Source organism: Alligator sinensis, unplaced genomic scaffold (assembly GCF_000455745.1).
Source record: "Alligator sinensis unplaced genomic scaffold, ASM45574v1 scaffold690_1, whole genome shotgun sequence".
Taxonomy (NCBI): Eukaryota; Metazoa; Chordata; order Crocodylia; family Alligatoridae; genus Alligator; species Alligator sinensis.
In genome coordinates this window covers 634,778-654,532 of record NW_005842372.1, presented here as the reverse complement: position 1 = coordinate 654,532, position 19,755 = coordinate 634,778, and the positions used below count along the sequence as shown (strand labels likewise).

Here is a 19,755-nt window from a genome sequence, read left to right as displayed (position 1 = left end):
GCCTGGGCCTTCTTTTATCTGTTTTGCAGTTTGTGCCCTAACCAAGTGGAGTGGTTGGGTGTTAGTTCTAGTTCAGGCTCAAGCCAAAATAGGCCTGGCCCCCTGTTTTGTTATTTCCTAGCTCTTAGGTCTCAGCTTAGCAGTGTGGCTGAGGCTGTGTGTCCAGGCCACAGCCAGGTAGGCCTGGCATTCAGGCCTGGGTGCAGGACAAGCCTGAGTCCCCCTTTTTTTGTTTTACAGTGATTGTGTCTCAGCATAGCTGTATTGCTGAGCCCTACTGTACGTTTGTTTGCTGTGTATCTGGGCCTGGCATGTTCTGGATCTAGCACATGTTGGTTTTGTGACTCTGTGTCCTGACCAATGCAGTGCAGTTGGTGCTGGTTGCTGGTCAGGCTCTTTTGCTGTTAGGCTGGGTTTTCTCTGAGTTCTTTTGCAGTTTCCTGCCCCAGCAGACCTGGGATTAGGACTAAAAACTTTGGGTGCAATGTGCTGAGGAAAACTGCTGTTCACCCCTCAAATCTACCATGTGCAAATGAGGATCAGTGCAACAGCTTTTCAAGGAACAACAGGGGGCCCTTTGCAGCACAGAAGGACCTATGTTCTCTAGCAGCTCCCTGCAGCTCAGTGGACCCTTAGAGCAGCTCATTGGACTCTCCAGTGTGGGCCCCACTTTCCAGCCCATTGCTGAAGAGCTGGTATAGGGGTGCAAACCCCCAGAACTACCTTTTGGGGAGTCCTAAATCCCAGACTGCCTGAGTATGGGTAAACACCCTCCCCGCCCCCCGCCCCCCATGGAGGGTGCCACCTATAGACTTTGTTTTGTAGTTTGTAGTGTTTTAAAATTATAGTAAGTGTTTACTTTTGTCTTTTCTTTATGTTTTGTAATAAATTTGGTTTTCGTGTTTACACTGCTTGCGAGAGAAGAGTGACAGAAGGGTGATTGGTTTTACTGGACACCCTAGTGTTTTATCTAGTGTTTCCCAGGTAGACTGGGTTGGGGCTCAAGCCAAGGTAAAATAGATTTAGTATCCCTGAAATTGAACCCGACCCTTGTTGCTGCAGACAGGTGCTCAGCAGAAAGGTTACACTTATATAGCCGTATATCTCCACTTCCTCATGGTTTGAAATACTTAAGCAAGACTGTTAATAATATTATAAGTTCTTCCCAGATAATGATCTGCTAGTGGAAAATAAATGCCAGGGTGAATTGGTGGCAAAGAGATGTTTATCCGTAGAGCAGCAGGTCTACAGATGGTCCAGAGGGGTCACCCTGTTGCTATTAAGCTGGAAGATTCAGAAATGTTAGAATTTAAGTCAGTTCTGGTGGCAGTGTACACAGGGAGTCATTATAAAGTGACTCAGGCATCTCCACTGTATTGCAGGAGATTAGGAATCAGAATGCAGTGTTAGAGGGTTCAAGCACCAGACTGTGAAAGTCTGCCCTGTATGGATGGCAGCGGTTGAAGGGCGGCAATGGCTCATTGACTAATATGTAACAGGACCTCTACTAGTATAAACTGATATATTTTTGCCTTGGTGTTTGTATGGCACTAGTGCCCTCTCCCTGTGTGATTTGTCAGTCTACGTTTCTCTTTGGAACAGGATACAAGAGACCCTGTGGACTGTTCATTACATCCCTTTCAAATCATACCCCACAATATGTGAAGAGGGATTTCTGAGAATGAGCACCAGTCCCTTCTGTCTTCACCCCATTTGCACTTATAATTTCACACAGTCCCTTGTTATTCAGACTGATAATACAACTATACACCTAGATAAAGCAAATACTAAATGCTACTGAAGCACACTCACACCAGTGATAGCATTTCACTCTTAATGTACACTGAAGTACATGTCAACATGTAAGTGCAAGGGAGTGAAGATGCAGGCTCTCAGCATGAAGTCTGATCTTGCTGCACTGAACTTAAGTTTTGCTATTCATCTCGCTGGAACAACATCAGACCCCCCAGAAAATTAGGGACGTCTAAATTACAACAGTTGATAGTTTAAACAGTTAAAAAAGTTAATAGTTTATAAAAACCTGAACTCACCTTTCAAACTACCTGTCTCCATATGCCCAGGTGGCCACCTGAACCATACAAGTTTTGCACTGCAAGGCACAATTCAATCCTCTCTTTGAAAATGATGCTTTCTTTGATCAGTAAAAATGAACTGATTGAGAAGAGTGGAAGTACCTAACAACACAGGGCTACACTGAACGACTACACTCAGTCTCATTCAGCAGCTCTTCCCCTAGTCCATGACATTTTTTCCTGCTATAGTCTTTTAGTGATAACACCAGCAGTTTGGGACTAAACTGGCTAGAAAGAGGTACTGATTAACAATTAATAACAATGTTTTTTTAATTTTGCAGATGACTGAAAGCTGGATCTAAATACCTTTTTTTCAGGAAAAGTCTGGCCCTTGGTTCTAACTGAACAGCCCAAAGCCCATCCCTATAGCTTCCAGGTGTGTGTGTAAAGCAGGGATGAAGAAAATATGGCTTGTGGGCCAAAGCTGGCCTACCACTTGATTGGATCTGGCCCAAGGTGGGGATCCCTTCCATTGATTGGATCTGGCCTGTGGCTGCCCCTATGTTAGTCTGCATGGGGTTGAGCTTGGCCCAGGGAAGCCATCACTGCACTCTTGTCTGTGCCTGCTGGCACTAGCCCTGACCCTAGTCCCAGCCCCGGCCAGTGCATATAGCCTCTGGTGGGGTTGCTCCCAGTGTGGCTGCAGCTGCCTGGGTGCTGCTTAGCAACCCTCACCTCCAGCAGCAGCTTCTCCTCCTGGTCCTGCCCCTGCTGCGCCACTCCAGGTGGGAGGGAAGTTGCAGCTGGGCAGCTGGTGCCCCAGATGTAAAAATTATAGTTACAAACCATTGAGGATTTGACTTCTACTTTCTTAGCAATGTGGGGTTCAATATCTTTTATGCCTTGTTCTCGTTACCAGAGATTTATTATATATTATTTGTGAGAGAGCAGCAACTAAAGGCTGTAAGTCATCTGGAGTTCCACTGTGCTTGGCTCTGTACCTACATACTGCTGTGAAAAATCCCTAAAAGCTACCAGGTAGCACAGAAGAGGATAGCATTACTGAGGCGTTTGGTGAGATTACCACACCTTTACCAAGCTTACTGCAGCTTGGACATCTTCTGCCTAGAAAGATTAAAGGAATTAGAGGCTTACATAATGCATTTACAAATGATGAGAGATGTGAAGAGAAGGGTTTTTAAAAAAATACCAGAGTCTTAATTTACAAGAGCTATTAAAAATGAATGGACCAAGATTTCCCACCCAGGAAAGCTGAAGGATTTATTCTGGGGCTGGGCTTTCTGCATCGAAATAATTAGCCTGTCTGAGTTATGATACCACAGTATATTTTCATGGTGCAGATCCAAAAGGCAGCCCTCATTTACTTCAGCCAACACTGGGTGTGTCCTCCCTGAAGTGAACAAAGCCAGACAGAGGAGATGAGACTCAGTTTTTAACGATACAACTGAATAAAGTACTGCCTGGGTAGGGCTGGATAGTGTTTTTCAGAGGACCACAGTGGTCCTGTCTGCACAAAGGTCCCTGGCTCTGAATTTGATTCAGGCTTCATTATATGCCACAGTTAGGCCTATATACCTCTTGTTCAAACTGCACAATGGGAACCAGCTACTGAATGGTTCCCAAAGGGAGCTACTTAAGTCAATAGATGCATGCCTTTTTCCAAGTTTCTACCCAGCCATGGAGCCACCAGGGAGGTGGGGAAGAGGGAAACAAAGTCTGAACACATTTCAGACTGGAGCCTGGAGAACTGTAGGACCCCCTCTCCCCACTTCCTCTTATGGATTTCTGGGTCCTTACGGACCCTGTGAGCTTCTACTTTCTCCCTGTACAGGGGTAAAGTGAGACGCTGCTGTGAAGTATGGGGTGGAGGTGGGGGTGGGGGGTTGTACCTGAGAAGTCTGTTCAGCCTCTCTCTCCAATAACAATAACATTCCAATTAATTCCTTTGTGCCACAGACATCTGACCTCCAAAACTTCACTTCAGTCTTGTGGAATAATCTCTTCCACGCCCTGGCTTCTGCTGTTCTCAGCCGTACACAACTGAGGAACAATGAGTGATTTGGCGTTTGCTCTGTTCATGATAGCTCATTAATAGGATGCCAAGGAGGCCAGGGCTTGCTATACATTTGCCAAGAAAATCCAGGAGTGAAAGAGGTTGTTCTTTATAAAAAGTGACATTCAATAAAAGTGAGTCACATCTGCCCTCCTGCAACCCAGCAAGAGCTGGAAGGTATGTAGGGTTGATATTTGCTATGGGCCAAAACACTGGCTTGTCATATTCAAAGCAGCTAGAAAAGGATCCAGCGGGATAGTGGGGGTTCCTTGGTTTCTGAATAATCCGTAGATGGCATACACTCTTCATAGCTGCCTCCGAACTAGCTGTGCTTGTCCCCTGTGCTGCACAGAATGCACGGGGGGCAGAGACAGAGTGAAGTGTGTTCCATCTATCCTGGGCTGGTGAAATGGCTCCAGAGGTCTGCTGCAGAGGTATGACCCTGCGCAGTACATGTGTGGGGAGGGTCCACACATGTCCACACAAGCCCTTACCTCCTTACACAAGGGCCACTGCTGCTGTGGCAGTAACAGTGGCATGAGCTGCTGCTGCCTCAGTGCAAGCTCCCTGAACACGGGCTGCTGGCGCGGTGGCACTGACTCCCTGTGGGCTGCTATTCATGTGCCCCCTCTGAATCAGCGCCCTGGGCTTGTGCCTCGCTCAACCTTCCTCGCTCCCCAAATTACACTACTGGTTTGCTGCAAGTCACTGCTCTGAAGGCTGCTTCATTCTTTCCACTGAAGGGGTGGAATGACCCTCCTCTCCCTGATTGAAGGAGAAGGGAAGGCACTTATTCACCAGAACTAATCTTCATGGACAAGTTTCTGCAACTGCCCAGCTTCAGTTTTCAACCAGCAAAAATATAAAGTGAAGATAGTTGTAATCCCATTTCTTCCACGTCCAACAGGGCCAAATAAGAACATCCAGCAATTCAGAAACAGAGCCCTGCTCACTGTTGGGGGCAGGTGCAGGGACCATGCAGGGGCACAGAAGTCCCAGGGAAGGGCGAGACAGAAGTTTAACAGGCAGTAAGGATCTGTCACTTTCTAATTATCCTTATGTTACTTAACAAATAGCTAGCAGCCTGAGATTTCCAGAGGCCTTTTTAAACCAATTCAGGCATTTTTTTTTAATGCAGATGCAGTTAGGGTTTGGTCAGAAAGCCTCCTGATCTGACCCCAGCCCCATCTCATTGGCTCATATCACTAAGACAGTTTTTATTAAAGTGATGATGTAAAATAACTCTCCTCTTGGAGCAAATGGTGCATATCTCTCATGAAATTCCACCAAGAAATATATCAGGCTGTGCTAGCTGAGGCCCAACGGATAGTTACAGACAGCAGTAAGAGCAGAAACAGCAGCAGGGCTAACCATTCTTAACCATTTCAAAGGCTGACCTGACAGGAAATGTTACTCAGCTTCCAGAATTAAAGGGACATGATCAATTTGTTCCAGACATAGAATTTGGATTTTGTTTTAAAAAATAATGAGAAGGTGGGGAGATATAAAACCAGACATAAAAAGAAATGCCTCTATGATTTTTTGGTTTTAGTTAATAAGTTTTTTAATGGTGTTCAGCCTTTCCCTGCAGTGTTGTAAACCCCTAATGACAATAGACCCATAGTAGGGAATGTGAACTGGAAAATGAAACTGATGAGGGAGATTAAAGGAAACTGAGTAACCTAGTTTCCTTTTCCATACTGTTTAATGGTAATACATCAAGCAGGATGGGAGGTACAAAGGAACCTAAGTGAGTTAGGTGCCCTATACCTACTTGTTTGAAAATCCCAGCGACAAGAATCATAGAAGCTTCAAGCACGATCCAGTTCAGATTGTTATGTACTTTCTAGTAATTGTGCTTAGGTTGTAAACTTCTTGGGGTAGGATGGTCTTTTTGTTCTGTATTTGAACAGCTCCTGGCAAAAAGAATCCCAGTTCATAACTGTGGCTCCTAGGCGAGGCCACAATACAAATAAGTTACAACAATGAATAACTTTGTCATCACCTTGCCTCTGGGCCTGGTTCCCTTCTCACTTATTTCAGTTTTATGTAGGATGCAACGTCACTAACTTCAGTGGAATTACTCCTACATTACTCCTACATTTACATTAGGAAAAGTGAGATCACAATGAGGGCATATGTTCCTCTTAGACTTTTAATTGCTGGTCAATGAATATGTAGGACCTATTTTGTGAAAAGCCAGTTTCCCTTTTGCACACACAAAAGCTAAACGTTAGAGGCTTGTTTCTGCACTTTGCAGATGGATTGAGCTATCTCCTGAATGCATTTGCTATACAGATGTTGAAGGTGTGTCTACACTGAAGTGATTACAGAATAATATAAACATACCCAAGTAAGCTCCAAACTAGCTAGGTTGGGTACCAGCAATAATTTAGCTGTGGCAGAAAAGTGCTTAATACAGGCTAACCACACAAGAATTATGCACCATAGATGGGGTTTGCAGCCTGTGGTGAGCTCCATGTTGCCATGGTTTGACAACTGCCACTACCTGAACTGGCTGGTTTAAGAGTAATTTAAGAATGCCTGTTGTATACTTCAGTCACAACAGTGTAGATGTATTCCTAGTCTTGTAGTTTACCTACAGGGATACCCTGTTGTTCATACTAGTACTCTGAATTTTACATCCATAATTTGGCCATGGCAACGTCATGCTGTAGCATCATTGTCTTTTCTACACATTTGCTAAAATTAGGTAAAGAGCTCAAATATACAACCCAGAGCATCATCTCAGGTATTACTGCATCAGCTACAGAAGTGAAGTTGAAAGAAAATGCATGAATTGACAGAGCTCCTTTAAAGCTTGCAGTTTTTTGGGTTAGATTTACAGAGCATGGTGCCTGCAAAAGTATTTATTGTGGAGCTAAGGCTACAGTAAACCCGGAGAGCAAATATGATGCAAAAAGGAAGGCAGGATGATTCATCTGAGGAGAAGAACAAGAGAACTTATCTGTTTTCTGCAATTCCATTTACCACTAAGAAAAATGAGCCATCTTAACAGAAATTACGTGTGACAGGAAAGGACAAACCAGCCCAATCCAAACAAAAGCAGTTAAGAAAACTCCGAAATGGATCCAAACACTCAAGCTTGATTCCACTAGAAGGGTGATAGTGGGTGGGGAAGCACCTTGCAGGGTGTTTATAAACGGTACCACACAAGCAAGCCTGATTTTTAATAGGAAAAGCAATGAGACAAATGAAATCCAGGCTGGAGAACTCTGGAATACTGATTCCCTGTGGTAGTATTTTATCAGCTCCCTGCTGCAAAAGAAAGACAACTGGATTTAAACCAAAGCAAATAAATAAATAAATGAAAAATACCCGATTCCAGAGCAGGGTGAGGGGAGGGAGAAAGAGGAACGCAGTGAAAGTGTAAAATAATAATGCAAACCACGGAGACTGAGTGGCTCCCAGAAATGCTTGAAATCGCTCCCAAAGGCAAAGCTTTCGTTGGCTTCTCCAATTCATTGTTTACTTTGCTCAAGTAAAATGTGAACCTCGAGGTCAAGAGCATTACATTCAAACTCTTCTCAAGTGAGCTGGTTCCTAAGCAGCAAGCGACAGCTGTCTGTTGTCATGTTAGCAACAATCAAACCCCAAACCCAGAGACATTCTTATCTCCTTTTGAAGGAGGAGAGCATCTCATGGGTAAAGGCACTTCAGGAGAGGCTGCCAGCCTGAATTTGCTTTGCAGCTGAGTAGTGGAGCTATTTATATTTAAGTTAATAATAATCAGTCATGGGTACACGCAGGGAAATGAGGATGTATGGGCAGACGTAATGTTTATGGAGCTGTAAGTGCCTTAAAAGTAACATAAAATATGAGTGAACAGAAAATGTGCAATGCTATAAAGCTACAAATTGGTGCAAACTGTATCAAGTATGATCTTGGATGAAATCGGAATAACCCTGACACTTCACAATGACATTTACCCCCCTGGGGAGTTAGTCAACCCCACCAGCATCCCACAGGCTTTGCTTCTAACCTCCTGCCTCCCTGATGTGACCTCTCTGTGAATCTCTCTCAGTTCTACCTCCTTGAGGTCCCAGGGGCTATGTGAGGCCTGAAATATTAAAAGCTAGGTACAAGGCAAGCTGCTGCCAATATCTGATGAACACTTCTTCTCCCTGCTCCTCCCCCTCCCTCTTTCTCCCCCCCTCCCAGCAAATTTGGCTTCTTGAGAGCAGCACAAAACCCTTGAGTACCGACTCACCCACCAAGTAAATGACAAAAATGTCTGGATCCATGAAATACTCCACTAGTTGGAAGTGTCTGGAGGGAAGATGGTTCCCAGAGGTCCTGCAGAAAGAACCAATTAAATCAGGCCATTTATAAATGGATCACAGTGGAGATTCCACTTGTGGGCGCTACCAGGACTGATATCAGTGCTAGGCCAAAACAGAGGTACTGAGGGCTGGTAGAAGAGAATCCAGGATGCCAAGGGGGTCTTGGAGGGCAACATGGTCAACAGGAGTGACATGGACCAGGAGGACTATGAGTAGGCTCATAACAGAATGGCTCCTCCACTAAACTTCAGGCCTTGCCATCTTTGGAAGGCCAGTGATGCACTCATCGAAGAAAAGATCCTGGAGCAGATGGGTTTTCCAGTTTTAAGAGCAAATGGGTTAACTGATAATGTATTCATCCATCTGCTCTCTGTGTTGCTGTTAGAATTTTTTGGTGGCAGGGGAAAAGCAGACTACCTGAGTTTTAAGTCCTGATAGTCCTGGGTTTAGTCGACTACATTTGCAGGAATCTAAGGCCACTATGCATCCACAGGGAGCTTATACACATGACCATCAAGGTATATGGCCAGTACAGAGCCTACTGCATATGCCCAGTCTGCCTGCAACCACAGGTGCCTATACATGCAGGATTGTGCATCCAGGAAATAATTCCAGTAGTGTGTAAATGCCAGAAGTGCCATATAGGTGACCAAATCTGGACACACAGATGACTAGGAAGAGAACCAAATGTACCCTCAGGACATATCTATGCTGCCTCAAGAATGCATGAGTGACTGCCGCAGTGAAGCAGCCAAGTTGTACCTGTGCCATATGCTCTCTACCTGGATAGATGTAACGAAGCTAACAACGTGGCATCGGGTACATGCTGGTAAGCTTGCTGTCTCAGGAGCACTTGCTTGCACACACCTGGTGTAGTTCTGTGGCATATACATTATGTCCATTTTGGGGCACAGCATGTGGAGAGCAGGGATGACATGCTTCATTGGGTGCTCACTAGCATAGGCCCGAGCTGGTGCAGAATGTTAGTATTCTCACAAATCAATTATTCCAGGAATGGAGCCTCTAAGAAAAACTCCAAATATTGGAATAATATCATAAGAGTTGACAGCACGGTTTAAATTTACAGGATGGCACAGTTCTTCCCTTTAAGCAAATCATATATACCAGAACCAACTAATTTATTCATAGAAAAAAATCTTTCCTTCAGTGAAACTTTACTGTTATTAAAAAATCTACTGCACTCATTACTGTCATGAACCCAGTTCTAATGAAACACATGAAGATATTAACGATGAATCTTGAAATGGGATTTAATACCAGAGAAGGTTGTTTTAAACAGTAAAATCTTGAGGCCAGTTCCTTATGACGTATAATCAACCAGACTCTGATGATCTTCATAGTGTTGGCCAAGCTACACTAGCTAAAGATCTGGGCTTTGGTATGAAGGTTAAATACAGATTTGTAGGTATGGAGTGAGAGGGAGATCCTGAATTTTGGACAGGGCAGAAGAGTAACCTTGACACATCTGAACCTGGTACTTGTTGCTGCTGACAGTGCCAAGAAGAACAGTTACAAATGTATTAACATGGAACAGTTCTTTCCACCCATGGTTCTCAGGTAGGGAGACTGGTGTTCAAGAAACCCAGTACTATAATTGTGTGTCAAATCCACTAGGCTTGAACTGAACAGCTGCTTGTGTCCCTCCTGTCCCTCTGTAATCCTTGCTCCTTTTTCAGTATAAAGCAATCTCCTTAATGGATACAGGTAGTCAGTTTCTAATCTCAGTGATGTTGGTGTAACTTCACTGAAATTCCAAGAGTTACACTGGATTGATACTGGTGTACCTGAGGTTAGATTATGGCCTGTGGACATGCAGAGTTTAAACATCAGCTGATGTCCACTAGGCCTGAGTGGCTACAAGTTTAATTTATATTATATAAAATATGGTGAGCCACAACATTACTTAGTATAAATTGGCATAGCTTAATTGGAGTCAGTGGAATGGTACTGATTTGTATCAGCTGTGGATCTCACCCATACACTGGAAATATTTACCACTAGAATAACCGAGAAAAGGGCAATGAAGTTTTGTCTATTTTTTCCATATCTCTTCATATTTCAAATATACTCTTAAGAAAGAGGAGAAATCAACCATCTGTTTTGGAGTTACTGAAGTCCTTTTAATTAAAGAAATCAGCATTTGCTGCCTTTAATTAAGTTTTGGTGTTCTTCCTTCCTCACAGTAGAAAAAAAGCCTAGTGGATTCCCACTTTGGCCATCTGCCCTGCACACAATTAGAATTTTATTTATATAGTGATCGCACACTGGCTGACCAAATGGTGCTATTATTACCATAAATACCTTTGAACAGGAAGCTTCAAGGACTTGAGTTATTGTCTTAGCTATCATGCTACACAGGTATAGTGCCTTTCTGCTGGAGATCAGAAGGTAACAGCCCCAATCCTTGTGTCTACAACTTACAACTCTATGGACTTCTATGGAGTTCTTCCTGATTTACAGTGAGGGGGAGGGAATACAAAATTTTGTTCACTGGACTAGGTTCACATAGGTCCAAGCTGCATTCCTCCCCAGCTCTAAGACTCACTGCCTTCCAGAGGAGACTGGCAATACTGCTTCTATTGTCACCCTTCTAAGATTATTTGCTGTTTAAGAGTGGAGCCAGTGCTTCCTAGGAGCTACAAGGGAAGAAGATACCATGAAGAAGCATTGAGGCAGCAGCAAGCTCCTGGCTGCCCTTTCAGTGGACAGTGACTCTCTGTAGAAGTGGGGGTGGGGTATGTCTACTTTCTACCACTGAAGCTTTCTCTTATTTATGTTACTGGTTTGATTTGTCTAGGAGCTAGAATAAAGCAAGTGTGTATTATGTCCATTAACTAAACCTGAGAATACACTGGTGAGGGAGCAAGGGGTAAGATTCTAGTCTACACTCCAGGAAAACTTCCATTGACTTTCAGAGGGAAGGGGTCTGATCCTGAAAGCTGGAAAGGATGAAGCTTAGGCAAGTATTGTTATTTTAATGATGAAGTCATTAAACATTTGACCATAGCCTACTAGGCAATGCAGGTATTTCCATTGACTTGTGTTGGCCTGTAGGCACAAAGCAAGAAAGTAATGATTTCAAGGTCACTCAGTTAATTAGTTACCCAAAAGGCAACTGCTCCAAGGAGTCCTGCGTCCTTCCCCCCCTACCCCACATCTAATCAATAGACCATGTGACATTAATTTTCTGCCTGTGGTGTTTTCTATCCTAATGTGTTCACACTATTCTTTTTAACAGGTGACATTTTGCTGGGCAACAGATTCATCCCTACAAAAGGACCTGAGGTAAAAATTTGACCTCTACAGCAAGGGGGCATGACTCTGAACAGTACGCCTGTGTGAAGCAGCAAGTATTTGATTAGAATTTGGCCAATTCAGAGGGACAGTGATTCAGTTTGGTGATTCAAATCACTGTCTTGATTCGATTCAGTCGATTTGGATTCGGAGATTTGGCCCCAATTCAGAGATTTGGCCATAGACTATAATGGGGAATCACTAAAATACCTATAACTTTGTCATTTTTTTGCAGATTCAGATGAAAACAGCAGGGATGGTATCCCCTTCTAAGGGCATGAAGCCTGCCAAGTTTCAAGGAGATAGGTGCAGGGGTTTCTGTGAAAGTGCCCCTCAAACTGTTGAAAGCAAAACTCATATTACTTGTGTGTGTTAAGGTAGAGCAAGATGAATGCAGCAGGGATGGTAGCCCCTTGTGCAGGTATGAGGCCTGCCAGGTTTCAGGCAGAGTGGTTCAGGGGTTTCTGTGAAAGTGCACCTCAAGCAAATAAAAAAAATGAAATAGGTGCAGAGTGAGGAGGGTGGTACTCCTTCTGCAGGTGGAGCTTGGGGAACCCCAGCAGTGGGAGGTTCACCTTCAGGAACACCAGCTGCACCACCAAACTAGGATCCAAGGAGGTGTGGTGGGGTGTCACAACATCACCAGCAGTGCTGTACGCCCTCTCGCTTGGAACACTGGTTGGTGGACAGGACAGGTGTTCCTGGGCAACTGTGGTCAGATCCTGCCACATCTGGCTGTGAGTTGCCCAATAGGCTAGGGGTCGCAGTGCAGTAGCTCCACATTCTCGGAGAGATACCTATCCACCAAGACCTCCACGCTACCTGCCTGATGGTGGGGTCTGGTGATTCTGGACCCCAACATTGAAGCCATGTCTTTGGCCCACATTGGCAGTAGCTGTGGTGGAGGAGGGTGGCTTGTGGTTGGAGTGCTGGAACTGAAAAATGGATCCCCCTCTTCCATGTCCCCCTGCCTCTGCCCTTCTGCCACCCTGATTCTGTTCACCAGCACCTCTGTCCAGTGATCGAGGGTTTTGCTGCTGCAGATGCTCCCCTTCACCCTTGGGTTGCACATGCCTGCCAGCATGTGGACCATACTGGTCTGCAAGGGATACAGCTGTTTTTTGATGCCCTCCTTCAGCTGCTTCACCAGTGCCTGCACCTCTGGTGAAAGCAGCTTGCCCCAGCCAGGAACACTGATCCCCTGGAACTTCTCCATTTCATTCTCAAGCTCCTTTACTTTGGGAATCACCTGACTAAGGAGGGCATCGCCAGTGTTGAGGCTCTTGGTGGCCTTAGGGAATGGCTTGAGGAGCACCAAGATTGGGAGATAGTATCCCACTCAGTTTTGTTAAGAGGGCTGCTGATCCCAGTCTCCCCCAACCAAGGTCGTCTCATGGATGGCCTTCTGTTGCTCGACCAGCCTTTCCAGCATCAGGTATATGGAGTTCCACCGAGTCTCCACATCCTTCATGATTTTGTGCTGCAAGATGCTCAGCTCTGCCTGTTTGTCCTGCAGCATCTTTCCCCCCTTGATGCTCCGGTGGAAGTAGCCCGCCACCTTCCTGCATTTTGAAATAAGCTGACTGGTAGTGACAGTGCCAGCATTGGGAGCCCTGCCCCCCTCCAAGGAATCCTTGACTATGAGGTGGAACTTGTGTGCCACACAGCAGATGCCAACAAAGTTGGCATCATGCACCGTCTTGACCATATTGGCTCTATTGTTGGTGACTCTGAACCCATGGGTGAGCTCGCCCTGCCCAATGAGCCACCTTTGCACCATGAGGTTCATGGCCACCATGATCTCCCTTTCCATGTGGGACCTATCTATCACCTCCACTTGAAGGAGAGCCCACTGATACCCTGATTGATTGCATCAGTGCCCTGTGAGGGAGAGGTAGGCATGATCTCCACCCTGGCTGCTCCAGATGTCTAAGGTGAAGTACAAGGCTACCTGTGGCCCTGCCTTCCACAGCTCCTCCCTCAAATACTCCCTGCATGGCTCATACAGGGAGGGCACCACTGTCCTGCTAAAGGTGGTGCGTGCGGGCACTTGGTATGATGGGGCCAAAAGCGCTGTGAGCTGCCTGAACCCTGGACGCTGAACAAAGGAAAAGAGCTGGCCATCCAGAGCAAGCATTTTCCCAATGCTCTGGGTGACCTCACTCACCTTCGGAACAGGCCCCCCTTTGTCTCTGCCTTTCCCTCACTGGTCCAGGGTGGCCTGCCTCTGTTTCTTGGGGACAGGGGCTTTGGAGTGAGAGGGGGACTTGTTTTTGGGTACACTCCCACTGGTGCCAGGCTGAGGAGGAACAAGGACAAGGCAGTGCTGTCCCCTGAGATGCAGCAGCATCGCTGTGGTGGTGAAGTGTTTCATGTCCTTGACCTGGCTGATTTGCCTTTGGCAGTGCTGTCAGGTAGCATACCTGGGATCATCTGCCACCTCAAAATGATCCCACATTACACTACCCACCTGCTTCTGGGTTGAGGGTGGGGATCCTGCATTAGTCCCCTCCTCACCAAGCAGAGGCACAACAACAGGAGAAGATGAGCCACCTGCTCCCACAACTCTTCCAAAGTGCCTTCCAGAGAAGGAGACCTGCCTCTATGGGAACTTTCAGGGGTGTGGAGCACAAACTCTGATTCCCCCTCCTTCCCCAGAATTTCTTTTGCTATGGCCCTCAGCTCCTCTGCTTCCAGATCCAGCTCCTCCTCTGGCCCTGGAAGACACATGCTTGGAACTGAAATTGGGGTGGAGAATGTCATGCTGCTGCTGGTTAGTGGTGGTGGTGCATGTGCAGGTACCGATACCACTTCCTCGCTCCCACTAGCAGCAGAAAACTCATCACTGCCAGGAACGAAGGAAAGTTCCCCCACCCCTATATTTGGGGCGGGGGGGAACTTGCAGCTCTCCCTCTGCCCCATCTCTCTCCACTGCCAAAAGACCTGGCACCTGCCTTTCCACCACACATCATAATGTCTGGTGTGCTGCAAAATGTGTGTGTGTGTGTGTGTGTGTGTGTGTGTAATATATGATGTGCTTTCCTGCACAGTGATGACACACTGTCAGGGAAAACACAGATTTGTTTTTGTGGGGGGAAAGAATCAAGACAGACTAACAAGAAGAAATAAGAGGTTTGGGGGAAGAATAAGTTCAAAGGAATGGATAGGGATAACAATAGGGATTGTAGGCAAGGGTAAGTAGGAAAGGACTGAATACAACTTACAAGAAGAGAGACTAGCTAGCAAGAGGCTAGATAGCAAGCCAGAGCCTTTCAGATGCTGCTGGTCCAAGAGAGAGACAGCTCACAAAAGGCACAGATTACTTGACAGCTTGATATGGTGTTTCTTCATCTTTCCCCCAGAGCACTGTGATTGAAAGGGAACCCAGAGAAAGCTCACACTTGCTGGCCAGCTATAGATGTCAATATCAGACCAGACTTCCCCTCGCCCCCTCCAGCATTTCCATATATGGAAGATCACCCCATTCACCTCTCTCTTCTCAGTTTCTGTTTCCTGCAAGCCTTGCAAATCTCCAAATCTCTCCAAATTAATTTGAAGGCTTTGGAATTGATTCAGATCTTTTAATAGGTCTCCCTATTCAATTTGGATGCAGAGATTCAGCCACCGAATCAGGCCGAATCTCCTCCAAATCAAATCGGCTACCACAGCACTGTGCTGTAGAAGCACAGGAGGTCACTGGTGGAGAAGGGCAGTAGTGATGTGTAGGGGGCATACAGGGGTGCACGTGCACCCCCTGAGAATGTAGGTGCACCCCCTGACCAGCCATGCTTGCTGCTTAGGTGATGGGCTGGGGGGCAGGTGGGTGCGCCGGTGCCCCCCCTGCAGGTGCTGGCTGATCACTGCAGCTGCTTCCTGAAGTGGCTGCAGCTACTCCCAGATGCAGCTGTAGGGGGGGGGGGAGACACATGCCCCCCTGACTAAGGCAGCACCAGTCACCCATGGGGAAGGGAGCATACTAATGCTTCTTGTTCTTTAATATGGTTAACTTAGAACAACAACTTAAGTCCAGTTTAAGGTTAGTTAACTGGTCTAATGCTTTAGGGAAGCATTAGGAAAGGAAATTTATCTCTACAATATCACTGTTAAATTTGTATAGAAGACAGAGTGCTGTTATGTGGTCCATAGTTTGATCAGGATTGCCACAGTCACATTTTACAGAACTCCTAATACACCATTTGTGCATAAAGTGACTGCAGCAGCCATGCCTGATTGGGATCCAATTTAGAACTGTCCATGTTTTTTATGGAAGGTGAAAACCAGGAGGCTTTATTGTTGGGTCAGAAATTAGATGTTTATTCCGAATGGTGGTTTCATTTCACACTTTCCTCCAATCTGCTACACTATTGTATGCTACAAGGGCTTGTACATGTGTCCACAAAGGTTTCTGGAAGACCAAGCAGTGAGCTAAGAGGTTCTTTAAATCTCTTTAGATGGTGAGGTCTGGGTTGTCATTCATGTGGACACCCTCTCTATGTAGCTTCACTGTGGTGAATGTCTGGAGAAGCAATATTGGCCAGCACCAGTAACTATTGAATTGGTGTAGCTTTCAGGGTTCTGGAGATAGTACACACTGCAGAATTTAATTGGACATCCATGCATTAGGTATGAGTGCTCACAGCCCAGACAGGTGCACAGTACTCAGCCACTGAAAAGGCCAGTGCCATAGCAGAGGTGTGGAGTACTCCAGTGGTGGCACCCCAGCTTGTTCTGCTGAGTTTTCACACTATGTTCACCCAACTGGGGTGGAAGATGACAGCCTGCTCATGGCCTACCCTGCTATGTAGAAGTCTAAAACAGGAAAATCCACAATTAATGTAATCACAACAGTGACAGAACACCTAATGGTCTCCTGGTGAATGGAGCAGCAACCATAGAAATCATACAAATGATATACTGCCATTTCTCAAGGTCAAGGAAGATTTCTTTGGATCATGGTTACCTACTGTGATTAGTCTCTGGAAACTCAGAAGAGTTTTTCCGATGGTATAATTACCTTACGAAGTGGACTATTTGTCTGAATCTTCTCTTTCTTCCTCTCTATTTTTTAAATTGGGTATTTTGTTTCTTGTTTTCTAACCCCCATTCAAGGTTCATCTTCTGCCTGAAGCACAAAGGACAAGTTGGCTTCTCCTTTCTGAATATAGGTAACATCGTGGTAAAGCACAAGCTTCCTGTTTAGCAACCTAGGAAAGGTTCCAAATGAATCTGGAGAAGGGGGAACAGAGAGGGCCAACTTCACGCACGCAACTGACAAAAAGAGAGTGAAATAGATCCAGGAACCCCATTGCTGACCCTCTTTGAGTCATCAAAGACTTGTTGGTTTATATTGTGACATAAACAATTCATGAGGCAAATTAAAGGTAACAATCCTTTCTTTGATCTGGATGATAGAGCTTTTTGCCTCTTCATGCAACTACCTCAGCCCTAAGGCCTTTACAGAGCTGTATTCAAGAGTTCGTGAATCATCTGACCACAGACATACGGCTTCCACTGTGCAGGGAAAATTAAGAGCAAAGCGGAGCACACGTAGTGCCAAGCTTCTCTGTTTATATCATATTCTCTTCATAACGGGAGACCCAGCCTACCCAAGTTAAGCCAGCTGATACATGGCAAGGAAAGAAAACAATCTTATAATGCTTGAGGAAAAACTGGAAAATCACAAGGAAGAAAATCACAGAGCAAGTTCCTTCCTGACACAGCCTTACTCAGGCTGCAGCACCTGTCACAAGGAAAAACAAGGCTTGCTTTTCCACAGGCTCATAGTAGTATTGGTTGTTCCATTCCCTACCAAGATACCAGCGGCGTTCTTATTTCCAGTGATGTATGACATTTAGGTGTGCTCATATATCCGGTGGGCAGGCTCATTTATACAGTGTTTGAAAAATAGATGGTATATGAAGTGTAATTTGGTGTTGTAGCAGAGCGCTATCCCCCTTGTGGTGTCAGGGCATTTGATTAAAGCCCTTTTATGGAAAATCAATATTTTACTCATTACAACTTTCATTCTCCCACCTAAAAAACACCAAGATGGACTTGTAAGATGCTGCACTATATACACACACTTCACAGGCCTATTCATTAGGAGGAAGAATCCCCTCAGCATTTATTTTTATTTCATAAGCACTTACACAAGTAAATGAATTGTGAAAGGGTTCTCTGCTAATGGGCTGCAGTAGGGATGCACTAGCCTGTTTATGATAAGAGTGAATAATCCCCATCAGAAATAACACCCTAGATTCTCAGCAGGATCCTAGGCAAGGAAAGTCCACTGCTGCTCAGGAGGTAGGGTGCAAAAGTGGCCAGTACATCCCTTCTACAACTGGCCCTGCTGTGTGCCAGGCTGCTTCCCAGTTTTAACTACATGAGCCTGAGGGATGCTTTGCATTACATCAGTGGGCAATGGTTTCTAGAGGATGATATGGAAGCTGTGCTTCACAGGAAACTACAAAAGTCCTGTGTGCAACAGACTGGAAAAAAAAAATCATTGCATTGGGACTCAGAAGACCTGGATCCTCTTTAGGTTTTGCTACTGCCTTGCTGTGTAAGCTTAGATGAGTGCTCACATCTCAGAGGTCTTTATGGGCCTCAGTTTCCCCATCTGTAAAATGGGGATAATGAATTAACTTTCTTTGCAAAGTACCTTGAGAACTACTACAGAAAAAAAATGTGTAAAAGAGTGAGATATTGCTATTATGGCACAACAGAGATGAGAAATTGCAGAGAATCAGGGGAGCCCTTCTTGTGCTCATTGCTTTGTGTCTTTATGGATAGAATCTGCTGGCAGAGTGGCACAAAACAGCAGCACTGAACTCCAGGGCCTGGGCTATTATTATCATCATTATTGTTATTATTATTAATTCCTTCCAAACATAATTATGCTATTTTTCCTCCAAGGAGTCACTTTGCTTCCCACACCATGATCAATTAGTGCTGAAACTATAGCAACAGAGTGGATTGTACCATTAAAAATAAGGTTGAAGCAACAACCATAATATGTGCATACACCTGTAAATTGACTTGTCTCAGTTCTTGTAAAACAATGTCTAGGTTTGACAAGTATGTGTGTTTGAGAGAAAGAGAGGGAGAAGTCTGGTGGACTGAACACTAGGGGTGCACAGATAGAAATTTTTGGGGCTGATACTGATAGCTGATTTTTAAGGAGGCACATTGGCCAATACCGATCCAATTTCTGATACAGCTGGATGCAGCTGGTAAATCTGTTGTGCTGGAAAAGGAGGGGGGAGGGAGGGGGTGTGGGTGGGGCAGATCAATGCCCGCTGTGGTGAGGGAGAGAGTGCGGCAGGGGCTGGGGCAGGCGCTGCTGAGCCAGGGTGGAATGGGGCATGGGATGGAGTCATAGCTTGTCCAGGGAAACTGGGGGGGGGGGGAAGGGGCAGCTCCTGCTGCTGTGCACAACCCAGGAGGGCACAGGGGAGTGTGTGCCCCCTAGATATGCGCGGAGTGGGGTGGGTGAGCTGCAGCTGTGGGCTGGAGCTGGGGCTGCACTGGGCTCTTCGTGGTGGGGGCTGGGCTCAGGGTAGGTGGTGGCAGCACTGGGAGGGGGCTGCAGTCACCCCAAATTTTGCTGTAGCCCCCCCAACCCACCTTCCCAGTGCCACTGTCGCCCACCTGGTGCATCTCCAACTCTTCTGGGGGGTGTGGGTGGAAGCGGGGGTTGAGCCGGGTCTGTGCCGGGTGGGCAGCGGCGGCACTGGGAGAGGGTGTTGTGGGGGCTTACGGTGAAATTTGAAGTGGCTGCAGCCCCTCCCCCCCAGTAGCCCTCTCCCAGCATTGCCACCACCTGCCCTGAGCCCAGCCCCCACCAAGAAGAGCCTGGCACAGCCCCAGCTCCGGCCCACAGCTGCAGCCCTCCCACCCTGCCCCATGAAGATCTGGGGGGCACACACCCTCCCCCCTGCACTCCCTGGATGAGCCGTGGCTCTGTCCCACACCCTGCCTCTACCGTTGGGCAATGCCTGCCCCAGCCCCTGCCCCACTCTCTCCCTTA

General features: G+C 46.1%; 1 protein-coding gene across 4 annotated transcripts in view; it reads right to left on the bottom strand.

The window, feature by feature from the left end:
- RALY (RALY heterogeneous nuclear ribonucleoprotein) overlaps window positions 1–19,755 on the bottom strand; it is a 433,843-nt gene that overhangs the window by 150,936 nt on the left and 263,152 nt on the right. The window contains exon 1 of one of the 4 annotated variants that reach the window (XM_025210752.1): window positions 8,343–8,361. The exons of the other annotated variants lie outside the window; for them this stretch is intronic. The gene's annotated coding sequence lies outside the window, so the exon portion shown is untranslated. Of the gene's footprint in view, window positions 1–8,342; window positions 8,362–19,755 lie in introns of those variants that run through there. 4 annotated transcript variants of the gene reach the window in all.